This window comes from Vicugna pacos, unplaced genomic scaffold, assembly GCF_048564905.1.
Source record: "Vicugna pacos unplaced genomic scaffold, VicPac4 scaffold_125, whole genome shotgun sequence".
In the NCBI taxonomy this organism is placed as follows: Eukaryota; Metazoa; Chordata; class Mammalia; order Artiodactyla; family Camelidae; genus Vicugna; species Vicugna pacos.
In genome coordinates, this window is record NW_027328805.1 from 405,213 (window position 1) to 426,150 (window position 20,938).

At 48.5% G+C, this 20,938-nt stretch overlaps 2 long non-coding RNA genes across 2 annotated transcripts; one reads left to right on the top strand and one right to left on the bottom strand.

The window, feature by feature from the left end:
* Positions 1-10,615: 10,615 nt before the first annotated feature.
* LOC140695041 (uncharacterized) lies at positions 10,616-14,217 on the bottom strand. Its single transcript, XR_012070732.1, has 3 exons — positions 13,967-14,217; positions 13,612-13,819; positions 10,616-10,845 (listed from the first exon to the last, which is right to left on the bottom strand). It is a non-coding gene; the product is annotated as an uncharacterized lncRNA (long non-coding RNA).
* A 3,878-nt stretch (positions 14,218-18,095) lies between these two features.
* Positions 18,096-20,480, top strand: LOC140695040 (uncharacterized). The gene is made up of 3 exons (XR_012070731.1): positions 18,096-18,256; positions 18,522-18,720; positions 20,313-20,480. It is a non-coding gene; the product is annotated as an uncharacterized lncRNA (long non-coding RNA).
* The last annotated feature ends 458 nt before the right edge of the window (positions 20,481-20,938 follow it).

The following is a 20,938-nucleotide window of genomic DNA, read 5'->3' on the forward strand; positions in this document are numbered from 1 at the left end:
TTTTTTTAAAGATTTTTTTTATTATTTTTTTACATTGAGGTACCGCAAATTGAATCCAGCATGTACTCTACCCCTTGAACTATACCATCCCCTCCAAAGACAATTATTTTTATACTTTGACAATACCATATTGAATTAAGATTTTTGTTCCATTTTCCCTTCATAGAGTTTATAACTGAGGGAGAGAGTCAGAGGAAGCTCTGGGCCAACCCTTCCTTCTCAGCGGGTCACTACACAGCAGAGGAGCTTGGCTGTCTCCAGGCCCAGCTCACCTTTCTGCTCTGAGGGCCGACTCAGGCCACTTCTCTTACAGGCGGCATGTTAGAAGCAGCAGAAAGCCAACTAGCGAGCAACAATGACAAAACTGACCCACCTGCAGTTGGACATCATCTGGTCTGAAACGTACCTCTTAAATCTCTTCTTCTTATTAGTGGATGGTTTTCAAAAATATTCCCAAGGAGATGAATCTCACTCCATTTTTTCTGGATTTCTTGGGCCTTCTATGACTTTAACTGCAGGCTTCATTTTCTGCACAACATCTGCAGGGAAGCCAGGCAGAAAACGTGAACAGACCCTGCAGGCCGCGGCTGAGGCCTCCCGTCAAACATCCTTGTTGTGCAGAGCCTACGTTCATGGGACCAGTTTCATTACTGCTGTAATTAGTTCTTGTCCAAGTGTCCCACCGGAAATGTTTCTAGATAGAACGTGGCCTGACGCAGATGAGCAGTGGGGATGTGGGGTGCAGATGACACACAGACTGGAAGGAGAAAAGGGAAATGTTTCTTCAGGCTTCAGTTTGGAAGATTTCTGATTTTTATATGGACATTAAACTTGGTCAGGCTGAAGCACCATTTGCTCTAAGACGGGGTGATGTACACGTATCCCTACAACTTCAAAAAATATGTTGAAGCTGGGCGTAACAGCCTAGGGGACAGACAGCTTTGAGTGACACCTCCGTTCCAGGATGCCTATGATCTCGGGCTCACAAAGAGGAAAAGAATACACATATTTTGCCTCTGTAGTTCTATGTGAAATTATTTTGACCCTTGCCGGATGGTGTAAGATCAGAGAGCATGTAGTCTTTCGTACATCGCAAAGACGACAAGTCTTCTTGATGAGTCAGCACACTGTTTCCGATGGCCCGGGGTCTATGCCAGACATTAGCTGTCTAGACAAATACCACACAGCCCCCCATCCCTCAAGGAGATCACAGTGTGTCGTGGAAGATACAAATTTAAATAGATTTTCAAAACAATGTGGTAAGAGTCACTTTGCATCATATATACTATATGTTCAGAGGGGCTCTTGCACTGCCTGGGGCTGTGTTCTAGAAGATAGGGAAGGTGTCAGAGAGGAAATGCTTTCTGCACTGACATCTGACGGATTCCAGCAAATCTGTAGACCAGGAGAGTGCATGGTGGGGACGGGATTCTCAGCAGCTTGCGTGTCTCGTGCAGACCCCTGGTCATGTCTAAGAGCACTTTGCACTTAGGGAAGGAACGTCAGTGAGGCTAGAGGCTGTGAGGAACTAACGGAAGCTGAGGCTGAAAAAAAGCAGCAATGAGGTGATGAGAAGGTGTGACGTTAAATCAGAGAGCGTGGACTTCCTCACACACGCAGCGTGGAATTCTTTGCGGTTTTAAGGAGGAGAGTGACACAGATTAGTCATTAAAAGTGAGCAAAGTGGATTGTTCACTCTAAAGTACAGCACTGGGGAGACTAGAAAGGGGTGGGAATTAATGCAGTGGGGAGCGAGGAGCAGGGACTTAGTTGGGGGACATTAAGGAATAGAATTGTAGTACTGATGGGGGTGAGGGAGTGGAAAAGTAAAGGAAAACTCCCAGATGTTTGGCACAGAAAAGAGATGGGACAGTGATGCCATTGTTTGAAAAAGTAAAACTAGTTCTGGGCGAGTGTAAATCCAGACAAACAGAGCTTGAGATTTTTATGTGCTAACCAAATGTGAATGTCTACTTGTCAATTAGAAATATATTTCTGGGACTGAACTGAGATGTCCATGCTGGAAAAGATTTGACAGTTAATCATTGGACAGAGGGCAGTTGAAGCCATGGGAATAAATGCCACCCACTGACAGTTTACCAAAGAAAAGGGAAGGAGGGCACTTCTGGTTCAGAAAATATGGCAGACCAGAATCTTGAAGACCCACTCACTTAAGACACATAAAAACGTAGGACAAAATGCTGCCAGTGTTTTCCTGTTTTTTTTTTAAGGGCACGTTTATTGTGGTATGATACCTGTACAATAAAATACACATATTTCACATGTACTACTTGGTGAATTTGATAAATGTCTACACCCAGAAAACCATAACCACGATCAAGATAGCTAACATTTCCATCACTCCCCAAGAGGGGCACTTTTCGAATCCCCATATTTATCCCTTCCCATCTCCTTCTCTCCCTGTGAACCGTAAGTTTGTTTCTCTATGTCTGTGGGTCTGTTTATCTTCTGTATTTAAGTTCATATGTTTCTTTTTTTGATTCCACATATAAGTGATATCATATGGCATTTTTCTCTTTTTCTGGTTTACTTCACTTAGAATGACTATCTCTACGTCCATCCATGTTGCTGCAAATGACATTATTTGTTTTTTCATGGCTGAGTAGTATTCCATTGTATAAATATACTACTACTTCTTTATCCAGTCACCTGTCAATGGACATTTGGGTTGTTGCCATGTCCTGGCTATTATAAATACTGCTGCTGTGAGCATTGAGGTGCATGTGACTTTTTGAATTAGAGTTTTCTTCTGACATATGCCCGGGAATGGGAAGGCTGGATCATGAGTTAAGTCCATTTTCAGTTTTTAAAGGAACCTCCACACTGACTTCTCTAGTGACAATGCAGCCCATCTTGTGAAAGCAGAGCCATGCTCAGAAAGTAATGGGTATTTCTAAGGGCCAGACATGAAGTGCAGTGAGTGTGGCCTGTTCAAGAATCAGAGGGCAGTCTGCCAGGGCTGGAGGAGAGTGACAAGGGAAGTGTGGTACAGGTAGGAGTCAGACCATGTGGGGACATGGCAGGCTGGGATAAGGAGCCTGGACTTCCAGTAATCCCTTGGTAACCATGGGGCACTGGTTCCAGGACTCACCCTGAAGTCAACATCCATGGATGCTGACGCCTCTTGTATAAAATGACATAGGACTTGCATGGGACTCATGTACATCCCCCCATCTACTTTTATATATATATACAAACTTTTTTTATTGAGTTATAGTCATTTTGCAAAGTTGTATCAAATTCCAGCATACAGCACAAGTTTTCAGTTATACATGAGTATACACATATATTTGTTGTCACTTTCTCTTTCACTGTGTCCTCCTGTGTACTTTAAGTTATCTCTAGATTACTCATGGTATCTAATACAACATGAATGTTATGTAAGTAGTTGCCAGTGTATGGCAAATTCAAGTGTTGCTTTTTGAAACTTTCTGTTTTTTCAACAATATTTTCAATCCACCGTTAGTTGAATCTGCTGGATAGGGAGGCCCTAGATATGGAGAATCCCCAAGCTCCTCCTTCCCACATCCTATATTTTCACTGCAAGCACTGAAGGGGTCCAAACATAGAAGAGACCCATCTACCTGCTGGAAACCCTGAGGAATTCCGTCAGCGTATGTAGAGCAGGAGAGAAGGTTTAGGGCCAACTAGTGGGAAAGGAGGGCCTGCCTGGAGAGGATGGAAGAAGGACAGTAGTGGAAGCCATCACGTACTCTTACTGGAACTAGCTGACAGCAGTGAGGGACGCCAAGGAACTGGGTACACGTCACGTGTGGGGCGATCCTGGCCACCAGGTGCAGGGTTCACATAACTGGGACCCAGTTTGCAAGATCAAAATAACAAGGAGGCAAAGGGGCTGCCTCAGTCCCAGGATCCTGACAACGGCCACAGCGACGTGACCCCAGCTAATGCGGTTCCCCTAGTAAGCCAGAAAAACGAAACTCTGAGCCAAGATATTGCAGATTCCACTGCAGCCACATGGATAACTAGATCTCTAACCTGACAAAATGTAACCACCAGAAACAGGAATCTTTCCTTTTCTCTTCCTTTGGAACTTTGGACAGGGAGTCACAAATCTTTGACGGGAACCACCTATAAACCAATAGAGAGCTCACTTTTTCAGGAATAAGCATGGAGAAAAAGAGTGGGGTGATGGTTTAAAGCAGAAGTCAAAGTTGAAGCCCATCTGAGAAATGGTAAAAACATGTTTCTCAATGAATTCGAGTTATGGCAAAAAGAAGGAGGAAGGTTAAGGAAATCTCTATTAATATCCATTCACCATAAAAGACTAGCCAGCCATAAAAAGACAACACCTTAAATTAATAATTTTTTTTTTTGGTGATGAAAAACAATGCCTTAATTTAAAACAAGGCTTGGGCCATCAACAACACTCTGAGAATTGTTGACGAGGAGAACATAAATCTGCATATAGATATGTAAGTGTTCCAAGTCCACCACTCAAAAACAATTAGTCAATCATGTGTCCAGTTGATTGGGAAATCCCAATAAGTAAATAACTCAAAAGTGGGAAAGACATGGGATTAAATAGTGGTAGTGAGCAATGAAATCCAAGATGTATATACCTATATTTTCTTTGTTAATGTAACAAACTTAAAGCAACTGTCTAAAAAGTAGTAACTGGAGCACACAAACACACACACACACAATTTAGAACAACAGAGAGGTAAAATATGCTAAATTTATCATTATTGAGGAACAGGATCTAATAGATTATTTCATTTTTGAGACTCTTATAGGAATACTGGTCCAATTGCATAAAAATTTATGAACTTAGAGATGATTTATAAAGATTTAGAGAGAATTTTCTTTAAGAGGCAATATAGCTTCCAAATCACTGAAGAGAAAATTAACAATAAAAAAATTAATTAATCTAGGTAATATGGAGTAACACTGACCATATTTACCACCCAAAAATAAACCACAAAATGGATAAAATATATGAAGCAATGATTTTTAAGACACGTGGAAACGATCATCCACTAGGACCTTGCCTTGCCACCTCAATACCAAGGCTCCTAGTCCTCCTACTGCCATCACAAAGGATGTCCACCAGGAGGCGACATTTCCTTCCTCTGCTCCTACTGCAGAGCCAGTCCTGAGCAGTCCTTTTCCAGGTGTTGGCAGGCAGCTCCCAGAAGTGCTCTCGTGGGCCTTGGTCCCTTTTGGCCACCAGCAAAGGGATCAAGGATGAGCAGTGAGCCTCCTTCCTCATCCAAGACCTAGGAAACTATCTGACTTCTGAGCAGCCCTTCACTCTTGTCTGCTGTCTGGTACTCTCCACCCGGCTTCCCGAGTCCCCGGCACGGGCAGCCTGCACACTGGCCACAGCCCATCAGAATCTGTTCCCCCGCCAAGAGGCCACGCATGATCATGAGCAGGGCTCCAGGCCTCTGGAGCAGTGCGGCTTGGACTGGGTCCTGGCCCTGGGCGCGCGAGCTCCATGCCCTTGGTTGAGTCAGTCAACATCTCTAAGCTACAGTTTCCTCATCAGTAAAATGAAGACATAATCAATATGGAAAAAAAAACAGAATCTGAGGGGGACTAAATTTCTGGTGATTGAAGATAATTTTAATTTTGATTTATACAGCAAAGGACATCATACAATTTTTACTACATCGTATTTCTAAAGGACAGCTTCTACTATTAAAAGTAATGCATGCACGTACACACAAACACACGTGCAGACACACTGGCTCTAGTCCACATACATCCCCACGGGCACACACACATGGAGTCATGTACCACCCACACACCCATAACATACGCACAACCACACACATCCTCAGGCGCACACACACACATAACATACAGAACCACATACATCCCCAGGTGCACGTGAGCACACACAAACACACAGTCATGTACAACACACGTCCCCAGGTGCGCGCGTGCACACACACACGTCTTACACACTTTGGCGTTATTCTAAATCAATTTACAATTGAGGGTCACAGTGTCCATTGTTTTATCCACTCAGAAGGTCCTGACTTTGGAACGTGAAGCAGGAGCTCTCCTCTCTGGAGATGGTCTTTACCAATTACAGTCTCAGTAGAGCCAACATAACTGCTCTGGACCTTTGGAAGTGCAGGCCAGAGCATACCTGGGAGCTCACATCCTGTACATGTAAACATGTTAAGTGCAGTAGGTTCTAAAGTCCTGCCTTTACAAATATACGTTCATTATAAGGGGGAAGACCAGGTTCAAATTTAGAATTCCAAGACACAGGGGAGTCCGGCAAAGAAAGTGAGCGTGTGGGGAGAGCTGATTCCCAGTCTCTGACCACTAGCCTGATCCTTTTCTTCCCAATGCTGGGTCCATCCCTTGCCACAAGTGGCCTTGGATGTTCACAGGGGGACACTCAAAACTCACATTCGGGATCTGCTCATACCCTCCATACATACAGCTGCCCTTTGGCCTCTCTGTGAGTCCTGGGAATCTGAGCTTCCGGGAGAGCCGGTGCAGGCACTAGGAATGGGTCAGGGGCTGCTGAGACAGGGCATCTGGGGTCCTGGGCTTCTAGAGCATGGGATGGAGCCAATGACCCTGCCCCCTTGGCCCTGCTGACTCCACCCCATGGAGGGCGTGGCCAGAGGAAGTGTCAGGGCCAGAGGGACCCTCTGCAGTGCAGGACCCAGGGCAGCGGGCCCCCTTGCCAGGGTCTAAGAGCAGAAGGCCTAAGGAAAGATCTGAAGAGGCTGTAAGGTATCTTCATTCCCATTAATTAAACAAAAATAAAAGCATACCACAGGCGTGAGTGGAAAGGGATTTGTTAGAACAAGGGAAGGCACTTGCCAAGGTCTGGCCATAGAGGGCTGGTGGGTTTGTCAGGTTGATGAGGAACCAAGAGGCTGTTAGTCCCTTCTGGGTCTAAACACCTCTTGAATTCCTCCGGGTGACACTGAAATGCAGTGAGACACGGAACTCTCTTAAGTTGTTAAAATCTTCATGGTGAACCATTCAACTCTCTCCTCATTCTTGGCTGCGAAAGCACGATAAACACAGGCCAGAAACTCATCAGCCTGTTGGTTGGTTCACTATCCGTCTGGCGCCTCCTCTTGTAGGAGCCTTTATCACATCACCCAGGGCTGACCCGGCTCAGGATTATAGCTGATTTTCCGCAGGTGGCATCACTTGCTAGTGACATGAAGCAGGCACATTAGCCACCTCCCAAACACTGAGGCTCCTCCTGGGAGGAGCCTTCAGACCCCCAATCCAGCCTCTGCACCACGATGTTCCTTAGTGTCACTACCGGTTTGCTGCCTTGGCCTCTAGCTTTGACCAGATCCTCGCCAGATTGTCGATAAATATCACCCATATACCACATCTAAGCTTGCGGTCCAGATGTGACCATGGTTCTTATTTTCTTCCCATCGATGGATTGTTTGATCTTTGTGTAATCATGTCGACAGCAAGGCCAGTACAGCCCTCTTGAGGCCTCCCCGAGCCGCCTCTGTGTATAACTGTCCTAGCACCCCAGGGGATCGGGTCTGAAGCCTGGCACTCAGACACGAGGATGTCAGCTGGAGAGACAGGAATCCACTCCTGCTGTGGCTTCTGCTGTGGCTCAATGTGGCCATAAAAACGGATCCCACAGGCCCTGACGTCACTTGATTCACTGCAGGGATGCTCCCACACTGCCGCGTTCCCCAAGAGACTGAGGGCTTTCTGCTTGTTCCGGAAGGCCCCACCCCCGAGGGGACACTGGGTCCAGTGGAGCGTCCAGCCTGCTTCCCCGCCAGCCCTTAGGGCCTTTGTGGGGCCTGGAACATCAACTAACCTCCCCTTAGGGACCCCTTTGTCCTTTGCAGCCAACAGACCTAGGTCATAAGCACTTTAACTCACCTGAGGGTGTTTTCCTCACTTCAGGGGCAGTGAGGACTGGGCTTCTTCACACTCCAAGTGCCCCCGGTCTGGATGCAGACAGTCTGGCTCTCCCCCCAGTCCTGCAGGTTCCGGCCACACCTCCTGCTGGTCACGGAGTCTGTGCTGTATTCTCTTCCAGGACAACAGGTGCACTCTGCCCCCCACCCTGTCCCCACCAGCAGTGGCAGAGGTGGAGGACAGGCGGGTGAGCTTGGGCCTGAGACACTGCCCTGAAATCAGTGCCCCAGAGGCCGCTGGTGACTAGAGGGACCACGGGGAAGAAGGCAGCATGGGATGGGAGGGGGAGGAAGGTTCAGGATAACGAGACGAAAAGGGGAACAGATAGCACCGTGAGGACCTCGACCATGAAAGGGAAGAAGATAGACAGTGACAGCTAGAGCGGTGTTGGCGTTAAAAGCTGCGGGCATTTTCATTTAATTTTATTAATTACCATTACATATAGTGACATATTTTTATTTGATTAAAGATTAGGTGCCATGTCATATAACAGGATATAGTATATTATTTATTAAATAATACATAATAGTAGATATACTAGCATGTTATGTTCTGTTTATTTATTATCAGATAGTATATAATACATATGTAGTTATTTATATACATAATATATAATTCATGCATCTATATAATATATAACACATAACAATGTAGGATTATGAATATTATATTTTATAACAAGATTACATAACAATAATGATGTAATATTATCCATTGTATATCTTGGCTCATGACACATTCTCACCTTAGGTGCCTGTCAGAAGTATTTATGTATTAAAATTAATATTATAAGAAACAGTTGTGAACCTGTCACCCAGCACCAGAACAGGACTATTGACAGTGACATACTGTGTCCTATCCTGCCCTAGGCCTCTTCTCACAGGAAGTAACCAGCATCCTGAATCCTGGCTTACACTTGCCTTGTGTTACTGTCACACACACAACATTTAAGATCAGTTAAAACAAATGAACTGCAGGTACATGCAACGAAGTGGATGCATCATACACCCTATGTTAAATTGAAAAAGTAAGCCCAAGAAGGTAGCCTATAGTGTGCTAAGCTTTTAACTGTGTATATATATGTCAACTAAACTCACTAAATTAAGAACAACTACAGCTAGAGTCCAGGTGGGAGAGGGACAGATAAAAGGTGAGGTGAGCAGATTTGCTGCAGGTGAGCGAGTTCCCTTCAAGTAACATGTCATTCTCTCTGAAGCAGGAGGCAAGGCCATCTGCTGGGAGTCAGGGAAGAGACAGAGGGAAGCTTAGAGGTGTGCAGAGAGCATAGAATGTTGACACCACTGTGTGGCAAGTGGGGAAATGTGCTCACTAGAGAAATCCTGGAGGATTGCCTGGCAGTGGCAACATGCTGGGCATTGATTTGTAGTCTTAGAAATCTGTGCTGGGAGAGCCTGCTGCCTGCAGGCTCAGAACAAATAGAGCTGGGTGAACCGAGATGGAAGTCATCCTGGTGAGGAAATGAAAAGATCAAGGGTCAAGGGAGTTTTGTTTGTCATAAAGAGAGTGCTGACTGTGGATGCAGAGCTGGAAGGTGGGGAAGTGGAAGTAAGAGGAACGTGGACAGGTAGGAAAGCAGAGGAGTCAGTGCATGATGCCCCAGTGAGGGTGAAGGAGGGCCAACGAGGCTGGTGGAGAAGCAGCTGGATGGCTAGAGTTGGGCACATAAAGGAGAGAGGCTGGACCTGGGGTGGAGACACGCCCGGGTATGAGCCCGGGGGTAGGGTGAATGGGAGGTGTCTGGCTCAGGCTGACGGAGAAGAAGACCCTACAATGACCATACTGGGTGGTGGAGGGAGAATCAACATTGACGTCTTGATGGTAGGCGGTGAGGCAATACAGAGTTGGTGGTCCAGCTGCTCCTGACTGAGGCAGATGAGCAGGGAGGCCAGGGTGGCAGGCACTGCTAGGAATGGACTGGGTTTTCCAGGTGTTCCCAAGAGAGGAGGAGAAATCACCTCATGGGGGAAAGTGAGCACAAGGAGGTCAACCCAGGCTCCTGATCAAACGGAGAGTGTGAGGGGGCAAATCGTCAACTCCAGAGATGGTGGCCTAGGAAGCAGGGACCATGGGTGAAGTGAGGGGACACTCAGAGAAGAGAGAGAGATGAGTCTTCTGGGTGTAGGGGGAAGAGAGGCCCCAGGACAAAGGAGCACAGGGGCACAGTGATGAGGATGGACTGGCTCTGTTGTGACACTGCAGGAATGGCTGGATCTTTGTCCTGAGGGCTTAGTTTGGGGGGGCTACTGGCCTCATGAGGGCCCCCCTCTCAGCAGCCTGGACAGATGCTCCCGCTCCTGATAGCTCTGTGGCCACCACTGTTCCCGGAAGGGCTCTGCCTCCATCTTCTATCAGACATTCCTGCCCAGTCCCCGACTGCCAGCGAGGGAGCCTGGGCCTCAAAGCCGTTTGCCGTGGAGGGACACAGGCTCCTTGGAGAAGCAGGCTGATCTTATTTTTCTCCGTAACCCACGGCCTAGCAAAGCGCCAGCCTATGGGTGGGCCATTCAGGGGCTCGGATACTTCTTAAATTAACTCAAAGCAGTAGAATAGCAGAGCTGGAGGAAGTGACCACTGAGCTCACAGAGTTCACTGCCCACACCCCCATTCTACAGATGAAGAAACAGAGGCCAAGCAGCCAAGGTCATGCTGCTCTTTAATGCTGGCCTCTGTTGGGCATACCAAGTGATGAGCTGCACTGAAGGGCCTGAGAGGGGGCTCTGGGGTCAGACAGCTTGGGTTCAAGTCCCACCCCTGCCATTTACTAGCTGTGTGATTAATGACTGTCCTTCCTGTAAAGTGCCACCTCATTTGTTTGTCATGAACACAGAGTTCCTTGAACAGCAGGACAGAATTCTTTAAAGGTTTGCTGTTGCTTTTGTTACTATTATCACCAAGTGAACCCTGAAATGAAGAACAAAGACAGCAAGATTTTTTATTTTAAAAGATTTTAAAATACGATGATGACTGTTTGATTTAATCTATTCAAGTTTGCATTTGACCATTATTAACAACTGCACAATGGATGACTTTTGAGGAAATGTTACTTCATGTCTTTAATTCTCACTAACTACACAGGCTATTCAACAGGAAGCAATTTTTTTTCCAGGAAGAGGGACAAAAAGTTAACAATATCTCTGTACCTCTCGGTTCCCAGTGAGTTGGTTGTGATCTGTCAACCCAACTTTGGGGAAATGCCCTCTCCTCCTGGGCTCGCTGCACTGCCACGTGGCCTCCAGGGGGCGATTTACCCCCACACGAATCCAGTATCTTGGTTCATATCTTTGCTTCAGATCCCTCAAGGACTGCCCATGCACCAGGGCCCCATCTGCCCCGCCAGTCTCACCTGCTGGCCTCCAGGAAACTATCCTGGGTCTCAACCATCCTCTGTTCCTATGCCCGCCCCACTACTCTTCATTTTGTCCTTCAAGTGTGGGCTCCTGTGGCTTGCCACCAAGCAGGGGTCTCCCAGTCCTCCACCTTGGGGAACTGCATCATCCTGCACAGTGCCTAGCGAAACTGTGTGGAGGCCGGGAGAATACAGAACAACAGGTGCTCAGAGGGGCTGCCTTTCCCACTGCAGGGGCCCTGGAGAGCTTTCTCCCAGCTGGTTATTCACAGGCGCTGAAGCTGTGGAATCTCGATCTTACCAATTTAAAGGGCATCATCACTAATTACAAAAGAAATCATTTTTTCAGTAGCAAAAGGAGAAAAGACTTTGTGCCCCATGCCCCCATCTTTCTTCCTCCGCCTTCAGAGGTGATTCTCACTCTCTGGGCAAGGGTAGAAAGCAACAAACAGAATATTATTTTTCAATGATTCTTCTTTCCCACTCTGAAGATTGCATCCCAAGACTGATGAAGGCTAGGATGGTTTGGCTTCCCTGTACTGAGTATTCAGAGGCTCAGGGTGGAGGGGGTTAGGGAGATAATTCAGCATTATGGAACCAAACAGAGACATTAAAAGGTTCTACTCTAAACAGAAAGGAAGCAGGATGCTATAGAAATGGGAAAACCATCATTGGAAATGAAATAACGAGTTACAAGACAATAAACATGAAGATGTAAAAAAGAAAAAGTATATCAAAATACAAAAAGGTGGGAAAGGGAGATGGTAGCAAGAAAAGATAGATTTTTTTCTCTTTCTTTTTCCTTTTTCTCATTATTCTTAGGATGTGTTGGAGCCTACGTGATTATCAGTCTAAAGGAAATAGATATGATAATGGGTTGATATACTTGAAAAATAGGGTAACCACAAATCGAAAGCATATAATAGAGTTGAAAAAAAAAAAACCAAAAAAGAAACAAACTCTAAATGGCTTAAAGACTTAAACATTAGACAAGACGCTAAAAAACTCTCAGAAGAAAACATAGGCAAAACATTATTTGACATATATCTCAGCAGTGTTTTCCTAGGGCAATCCACCCAAGCAACAGAAAATAAAAGCCAAAATAAACAAATGGGACCTAGTTACACCTATCAGCTATTTCAAAGCAATAGAAACCATAAGCAAAATGAAAAGACAACCTATGGAATGTGAGAAAATATTTGCAAAAGATGAGACTGAACATGGCTTAACTTGTAGACTATAAAAATAGTTCATACAACTTAATAAGAAAAAAAAATAAACAACCCAATCCAAAAATGGGCAGAACAACTAAACAAGCAATTCTCCAATGAAGATATACAAATGGCCAATAGGCATATGAAAAAAAGGCACAATATCGCTAATTATCTTAGAAATGCAAATCAAAACTACAATAAGTTATCATCTCACACTACTCAGAATGGCCACCATTCAAACATCCACTCACCATAGATGCTGGAGAGGCTTGGAGAAAAGGGAACCCTCCTACATTATTGCTGGGAATGTAGTTTGGTGAAGCCAATGTGGAAAACAATATGGAGATACCACAAAAGACTAAAAAAAGACATCATTTGATCCAGCAATCCCACTCCTGGGCATATATCCAGAGGGAACCTTAATTTCAAAATATACCTGCACCCCAATGTTCACAGCAGCATTGTTTTCAATGACCAAGACATAGAAGCAACCTAAACGCCCACTGACAAATGACTGGATAAAGATGTAGTATTTAGATATAAAAGAATATTACACAGTTGTAACAAAGAAGGAAATAATGCCATTTACAGCAACATGGATGGACTTGGAGATTATCACACTAAAGTGAAATAACTCAGACAGAGAAAGACAAGTAACATATGATACCACTTATATGTGGAATTTTTAAAAAAGATACAAATAAACATTTACAAAACAAAAACAGACTCACAGACTTAGGAAACAAACTTAGGAGTTTGGGATTAACAATTACAAACTACTATATGTAAAACAGACAAACAGCAAGGATTCACTGTAGAACACAGGGGAAAATGTTCAGTATCTTGCAACCTATAATGGAAAAGAACCTGAAAAAGAATAGACTATGTATATGTACAACTGAATCACTATGCTGTATACCTGAAACTAACAAAACAGCTGTATATCTGAAACTAACTAAACATTGTAAATCAACCACATTTCAATTAAAAAAAAAGATAAGCTCTAAATAGCTGTATTCAAAGAAAATCTTCAAATCTTACCTCCTACAAAAAGTAAAATGGGAAGCTTGAGCAGGACCAAATTATACTGAATGAGAGGTTACATACCTTCTCCAGCACGTGGCCCATGGTACACATACATCGTGTTTTCCTTCAGGTAAGAATGGCCCTTACTGCCCAGGGAGCGAGTCCTGCTGGGACAAGGCCTCTGTGGCAGTGGCCTCCTTGTCACCGCTCCATCTCACCAGAAGGCCAGGGTTTTCAGAGGGGAGGGAACACAGAGCTCATACACTTCAGATATATTTCCTGAGAAAAACTGTGGAAAGACCAAATTCACCTGCAGTGCAGGAAACATGAGCACGGCCCCTAAGCAGACTGACAAACCCGAAGCAAGACGGCCCGATGTTCACATCGGAACCAGAACAAAAACCGTCTGGCCCCAGTTAAACGATCACCATCTCACCTGCAATGAACTGTTCGTACTCATTGTCAGGGATGTTTCTGTTGAGACTTGAGAGATCAAAAAAGTCAGACCAGGGAATCCGGACCTGGTGGATGTCCAGGCTCTGCTAATGGTAGAGGCGGCCCCAAGGGGGTATCACCAGCACCGACTCTTCCATTTTCAGCAGGGTCTTCAGGAGGAAGGCGATGTGGATACAGACGCCCCTACGGAGGCTGAAGCCCTCCGGAGGGTTGACATAACACAGAAGGTACCTGGCAGGGAGCAAAGGAGAGCGGGTCTTCAGAGCCAGGTCTCTGCACAGGAATCCCGGCTTAGATAGAACAGATACAATGGGAATCTCTGCACAGCACATGGCCTAGACTCAAGACACGTTCAGCAGCTTCTGGTTTGTATAGTGGAGGCACTGCCCACCGATCTCTGTGTGGCCAATTATTTCGAGTCCGGGAGCACATGCAGAAGACATCTTGGCATCTGTCTATCAACGCTAAGCACCTGACTAGTACCTGAGCACCCGTTCTCCAGGGAATCTCAAACTTCTTGGCCTAAAGACCCCTGTACACTCTTAAATACTGAGGACTTCAAAAGGCTGCTGTTTATGTGGGTTAAATCTATCAATAGTTCCTGTGTTAGAAGTTAAATAAGAACTTTAAAAAATGCTTATGAGTTCACTTAAAAATAATAACAACCTACTACATGATACCATTAATACTCTTAAGCAAAAAATAAGTATATTTTTCTAAACAAAAATCATTAATGAGAGGAATAGCAGTGATTTTAATTTCTGAGAATCTCTTTTGGACTGGTGAGAGCTTAATTCTATCTGCCTCTACATTACCTGTTTTGTGATATCACAGACTAGGTTTTCCCTGGAAAACCCCACAGGAAACTCGGGAGTGCAAGAGTGTGCAAAAGGCAGGTGACTTCCCGGCGTTCCTACGAAAATAGTCTTGCATCTCAGGGGCCTCGGACTCACTTTGATAACTGCTGCCCTACCCTAGGCGAGACTCTCCTACACAAGAGCCAGGCAAGTGTCCTGGCTTCTTTAATGAGTTACCGCAGCAACACCCCTCCCTTCTCTGTGTTAATGTTTCCCACAACCTCCATTACTGCAGATGAGGATGTAATCCTCAAATGAGGCCTCTAATCCCAGAAGACTACCAACCTTGAAAGGGAGGGCCCATCTACCATCTCTACACCCCGCACAGTCTATTTTGAGTCAAGCCCTAGATAACTGCTAATTGACACTGACCCTTGTCTTATTCCTGAGTTTTAGCGAAGGAGCCAACATCTGGATGGAACTGAAATTTCCCTGCTGATATACAAGGCTGATAAACCACCCTATTCCAACATCTGATTCTTGGGCTCTTCAAAACGCGGGTAAGGCCCCGCTTCATAAAAGACGGGTCCTCCACCTGCCCTTCCCAGGGGTTCTGGGAGGCCGCGGCCACGCAGGGCTACCCGGAGTCGCGGTCCAAGCCCCAGAGCCCGAGGGGGAGGAAAGCCGGAGGCTGTGCCCCAGCCCTGTCCCCCCCGCCCCAACCCGCTCCCCGGCACCACAGCCCTCCCCGGCCGCCACACCAACCCGGATCCCACCCCGGTCCATGTCCACTGGCCCCGCCAACGGCGCTGCCGTACGTTTACCGTCTGTGAGACGCCGCCCCAGAAAGGATGTCGGCCGCCGACTGACGCGGCCAGAACTAGTGGCCCGGCCAAGCAAGCCGCCATCCCCAGCAGCAAACACCGCCATGGTCCCGGGCAGCTGCACACTTCCGGAGCCCGCTGCCTGCCCCAGAAGCGCACGCCAGCCCGCGAGGAGCGCGGCGTCTTTATCCATGGCAACGCCGCGGGGCCCTCCCCTAGCGCTTGCGTCTGCGTCCTCCCGAGGTTAGACGTGCGAGAGCAGAACTTTCGGAGCCAATGGGAGCAAGGGCGCGGCCAGGACGGGGGTGGGGGGAGGCTTATGGGGCAGCTGGGTGGGGCCGGGGCGGGCGGGGCCGCGCGGAGGTCCTCAGCTGCAGGTGGCACCGGCCGGAGGCTGGGGCAATGCTGCCAACAGTGGGCGCGGCGGCGGGGCAGCGGGGCGGGGGCACCCTCACCTGTCTGTGTGCGGGGCTCAGCCTGGGCTCCGCGGCCTCCGCTTGCACCGGAAGTGGACCCAGGCTACCGGTGGGCAAGATAGAGAACTGAGCCCAGGCAGGCACGGCTGGCCAGGTAGGGCACCTGAAGTGCAGATCCGCCAGGCCGGCTGCCGGCCTTGAATACGCGCTGCTAGGCAGTTTCCAAGAAGACGGGATCTGTCCCAAGAGGGGAGGTAGGGCAGGGTGCCAGATGCCTGGTTGGGTGCGGTCTTACAGGAGAGCCACGTTGAGAGGGTGCAGAGCAGCCCCTGTGTTGGCGGGGCTAGGAATTTGGGGTATAGGGTGGGGATGATGTGTGCCATTCCCTGTGGTCTCCCAAAGAACTCGCACCCCCAAGCAAAGGACCCTGCTCCCTCCACCCTTCACTGCATCCCCTGCCTTCCCCAGCACCACCGCCCCTGCCCCCGGAGGGTCCCATGACCTCTCCCCACACCAGGCACCGTCCCTGTTACAGGTACTTATCTCCTGGTGGTTCCAGCCCAAGGGTGGGGGCTGTATCTGACCAGTTAGGATGCCTGGAGCCTTTGTATGAAACCTCAGACTATAATGCAGGCGTGCACAGAGGCCCCTCAAACAGGATTCCCTGCATTCCCTCCCCACCACGCACCCACAGCGCAGCTGCCACACCAGGCCAAGCCTGCTGGAGGACCGCTGTTCCCTCTCCACCTGTCCCTGATCAAGAGTGCACCGCCCACACTGCTGGGTATTTAGTGGGCCTTAGAAGAGCAGCTGGTATTTTCATGGACAAATATTTGCTCTTTTGGGAAGAGTTGAGTGCAAAGGGATGTAGGGTATGCCTTTTCTGTTGTCCTGGAACTGGTGACTAGGATGCAAACTTAAGTCAAAGCAGTTTTTAGAGAGAGCCGCAATATATCTTACCCAAAGATCACTGTTCCCCTACAAAGGCAACACCACCTGGCGGGTGGGGTCCTGGTCCCTCTTTCTGGAGGTTGGGCTTTGCACCCTCCAGCTGGGACAGAGCCCGAAACAGCTCTGAACACGCTCCAACAGGCTTTCCCAGCACAAACTGCCTTTATTTTGAATCTGGCTGAAGGAAGCAGCTGAGAAATCTGGGTAAATCTTCCTGGGTGTAACCATGCCTTTTGTGCTGAATGAAAGAGCGGCTCTCCACATGCTAACAGCTTAGAACTGAATGTGTGTCGAAGCCTTCATGCATGTAGCATGTTGGGAACAGCGTTTCATGGTGAGGGGAACTCTATAACTTACATGTGTATGGGGAAGCCCTCACTCCAACAGGGTTTTCCTGCACAAACTGCCTTTATTTCGAAATTGGCTCTTGCTGAGAAATCTTGGTAAGTGTTCTTAAGTGTAGCCATGCCCATTATGCAGGATGAAAGAGCGGCTCTACACTTTTTCACATCTCAGAAATGAATGTGTGTTGAAGCCGTCATTCATGTAGCGTGTTGGGAACACAGAATTTAGTGGTGAGAACTATGTAAATTACATGTCTATGATGAAGCACTCTCTCGAGCCGGGTATTCCAGTGCATACTGCCTTTATTTCGAAACTGGCTTCTCAGAAGCCTGTGGTCTCCACTGCAGGTCTGTCTCCAAACCCAGGGCCAGCATGGTAACTCTGCTCCCCCTGTCTATTCTGGAAGTTCTAGGTGTCCTCCATGGCCCTTCCACCATTATGTTTTTGGAAAACCCCGCAGATGGAATGGGCCTGAGAACAGGAGAGCTGGATGCCAGAAGCCACTGCCCAGTGTGAGGCTCCTGGGAGGGGCATCTCCTCTCCGTGGGCTCTGATCTAACCTCCCCTCTCCCCCACCCCCACCCCTCTCCTCCTGCATTTCCTGATTGATCCCTGGATAATGGTCCATACCAGGAATGACCTGGGAGAGGTTTTATGAGTCTTTAAGTGGAAAAAAAAAAGAAATCTTTAGACAAGTTACTGAAAGTAACTTCCAGCTTTACCGGGAAAGACCTCATTCCAATGTTTAAGGCTAGTTGACAGGGTGTCAAATTGCTTAACCACTCACATCTGAGCAAGTGCTACCTCTCTCTCCAGCTGCCCGCAGCATCCACCTGTGGCAACTTGGCCAAAAGAAGGCAAGAAAGCTCTTTCCCCTCGCCAGCACCAGCGTGGCTTTGGAGTCAGTGGAGGCTGAGAGAAAGAGCCCCGCCCTGAGGTTTGAGGGGCCTCCAGCCACAGCCAGAGGAGCGGGGGTTTTCAGAGTGGCCCAGCAGGGAAACCAGGCAAGGCCACCTGGCCCAAGTCTTCCCTGCCCAGAGAGCCCCATGAACTGCTTTGGGCCACACTCCCCGTTTGGGCCCCCTGCAAAAAGTTACCACGGGAGCCACACCTGAGAAGGCAGAAGGACAGCCCTTTAGCCTGGGGTCCCAGCAGGTGTGTCCTGTGAGACCTGTGGCCACATAAGTTACTTGTCTCTCCAGGTCACTGAAGGGACTGTGCTGGGCATCTTGGTGGTCAGGGACATGGGAACACCTCTAAACTCTGAAGAAGGACAGAGAGACTCTTCCTGGAAGCAAGGATTCCAGGGAGACACCTTGCCCAGAACTGGGGGACTGTGTCCTGAGCAGACCCCTGGGAGGCAATGTGGGGCTGTGGGGTCCTCTTCTGAGAAGGGAGCAGGTGAGTTTTCCGGGGGTGGGGTCCTGCTTTGTCCAGACATGTCCTTGTGTAAGACTCATTTACAAACACCTCCAAGTCCACCTAGGGGTGGCCCCAGAGGTGGGGGTAGAGGAGGAGAGTGAAGGGTGCAGACTTAGGGCCCCCTGAGCCACCCAGGGAGCCAAGGGTCAGTGGGAACATCTTGGGAGTCTAGTGCAGGGGTGGAGGACGAGCACTAAGAACATGCCAAGTCATGCAATAAAGTGACCCGTGACCACGAGACACAGGTGGCCGTACACCAAAAGAGGCAGATAGAAATTTAGACCCAGGATCTGAGAACCTTGAGAGGGGCTGGAGGGTCCCAGGAACCCTCAGGAACAGCTCTTCTAGGGGCACAGACATCCCAATACACACATTTCTCATGGAAGCTTTTTGGGGTGCAGAGTGAGTTACCAGGATCCTGAACTTAGTATGGAATCCCACCCCCTTGTTCATCACGGTACCTGGCAATAAATTGCTGTCATTTGTCCCTGGACATGCACAGGGGAGCTGACTGCTGTGGGGGTCACTGCAGGACTAGAATCTTCTGGTGTCTGCTCTGTGACCACAGAAACCCAGGGGGATTTCTCAACGGGAGAACCTGGAGACCATGCCTGCAAGGACCACCCTCATGGGATGGCCAAGGAGCTCGTGGTACCCAGGTCACCAAGTGACGAAGTTGTGAGGTTGCCTGGGGTATCCTGGGGGCATGTAGATTTCTGAGGTCAGCACGTGGGCCCAGCACTGCTGGATGGTCTGCACAAAGAGGGGCCTGCCCTCCTGATGATGGCTCTTAACACCTGCAGGGAAACTGCTCCCAGGGCTCCTGGAGGTCCATATTGAGAGTGTCCTGTCAGCCTTGTGGGGTCACCTTCCCCTGATGCAGAAGCAGACCTCTCTCCCTTGAGGCCCAGGGGACACCTGGCTCAGGTGCCACCTGTGTGCCCTGGACACGCAGAGCCCCAGAGCTCTGGCACAGCCTGGGGTGTGGTGGTGTCCGGGCAAGAAAGGCCCTGGGAAGGGGGTCATTCAAGGGCAGAGGCCACTCTGCAGGGATGCTGGACCTGGCAGCAATGCACTGCTTCAGTACTCCCTTGGGTTGGGTCTCCAACCTGTGGGATGGAAGGACCACTCCTTCCTGCGGTGCAGTCGGGGGAACTAGATCCATCGTCAAGGTCAGCCCTGAAAATGGAGGCTGCGCTACCTCCATTCCTGGAAAGAAAATCAGTCCCCTCCAGTCCAGGTGATTCAGAAAGTCATTCAGCAATGTTCGGGGCCTCCACTTTAGGCTTTGAATTAGAGCTGAGCGGCTTAGGAGGCCAGATCCCTGTCCGTGGCTCCAGGAGCAGGCTTTCTGCTGGGGGACAGGATCCTCACAAACACCTGTGTCTTTGTGGGACACTCCCCTCTGACAAGCTGGGAGGCAGGGTGCAGTTGTGGGAAATCGTGTTTACATGAGCAGAGGGCCACCATGTGGTGGGGGCACAGGAGACTGTGAGAATGAGTCCCACAGCCTTTCTGGAATCAAAAAACTGGCAAATGTGAAAAAGTGCATAATTTGTTTTATTGAACAGGCTGCTTATGTACGTTTGGAGGACCAGGTTCAAGGACTCAGCATCCCTCCAGGACAATAGCCTCAAGAGAAGAACAGACAGAGCAGGAGGAGATCTGGGGTTTCTCCCAGGAATGAGGTGGAACAGGGATTTCTGCAGATTTGCAAGGAGTCCCCGACCACTGAGCATGGGGTTACAGCCCCACGAGCCCCTGTCATGTTTGGCTTGGGCTCTGGTTCTGGCCTGCTCATGTATTCTTCCAGCAGAGTTCCAGAAACTCAGAGGGTGGAATTAGAGGGGCTGCGTTTGGAACCTAGTGAGGAGTTGGAGGGTCCTTTATATTGAGTCCCTTCATCCTAATCACCGTAGCTGAAGCCCAACACCCCCCAGGCCCCCATGGTTGCCGTGGAGGGAGAACAAGCCTGGCAGGCGACCTAGGGGTCCCACTACTGTGTCCTTCCCTTGTCTTCGTTCCCTTTCACCCCGAAAGGTGTGATTGTCTCGTGTCATGGTGGCCTCCACAATGTCCCTCCCAGTAATCTCTCTTCTCCATCAGGTGGGGTTCCCAACCCCGCTCAGCCTTCTCTGCATGGATGCTGAAGGACCAGGCCCACCTGAAGTTCTGAGCTCGAGCAGTAAGGTGGAAA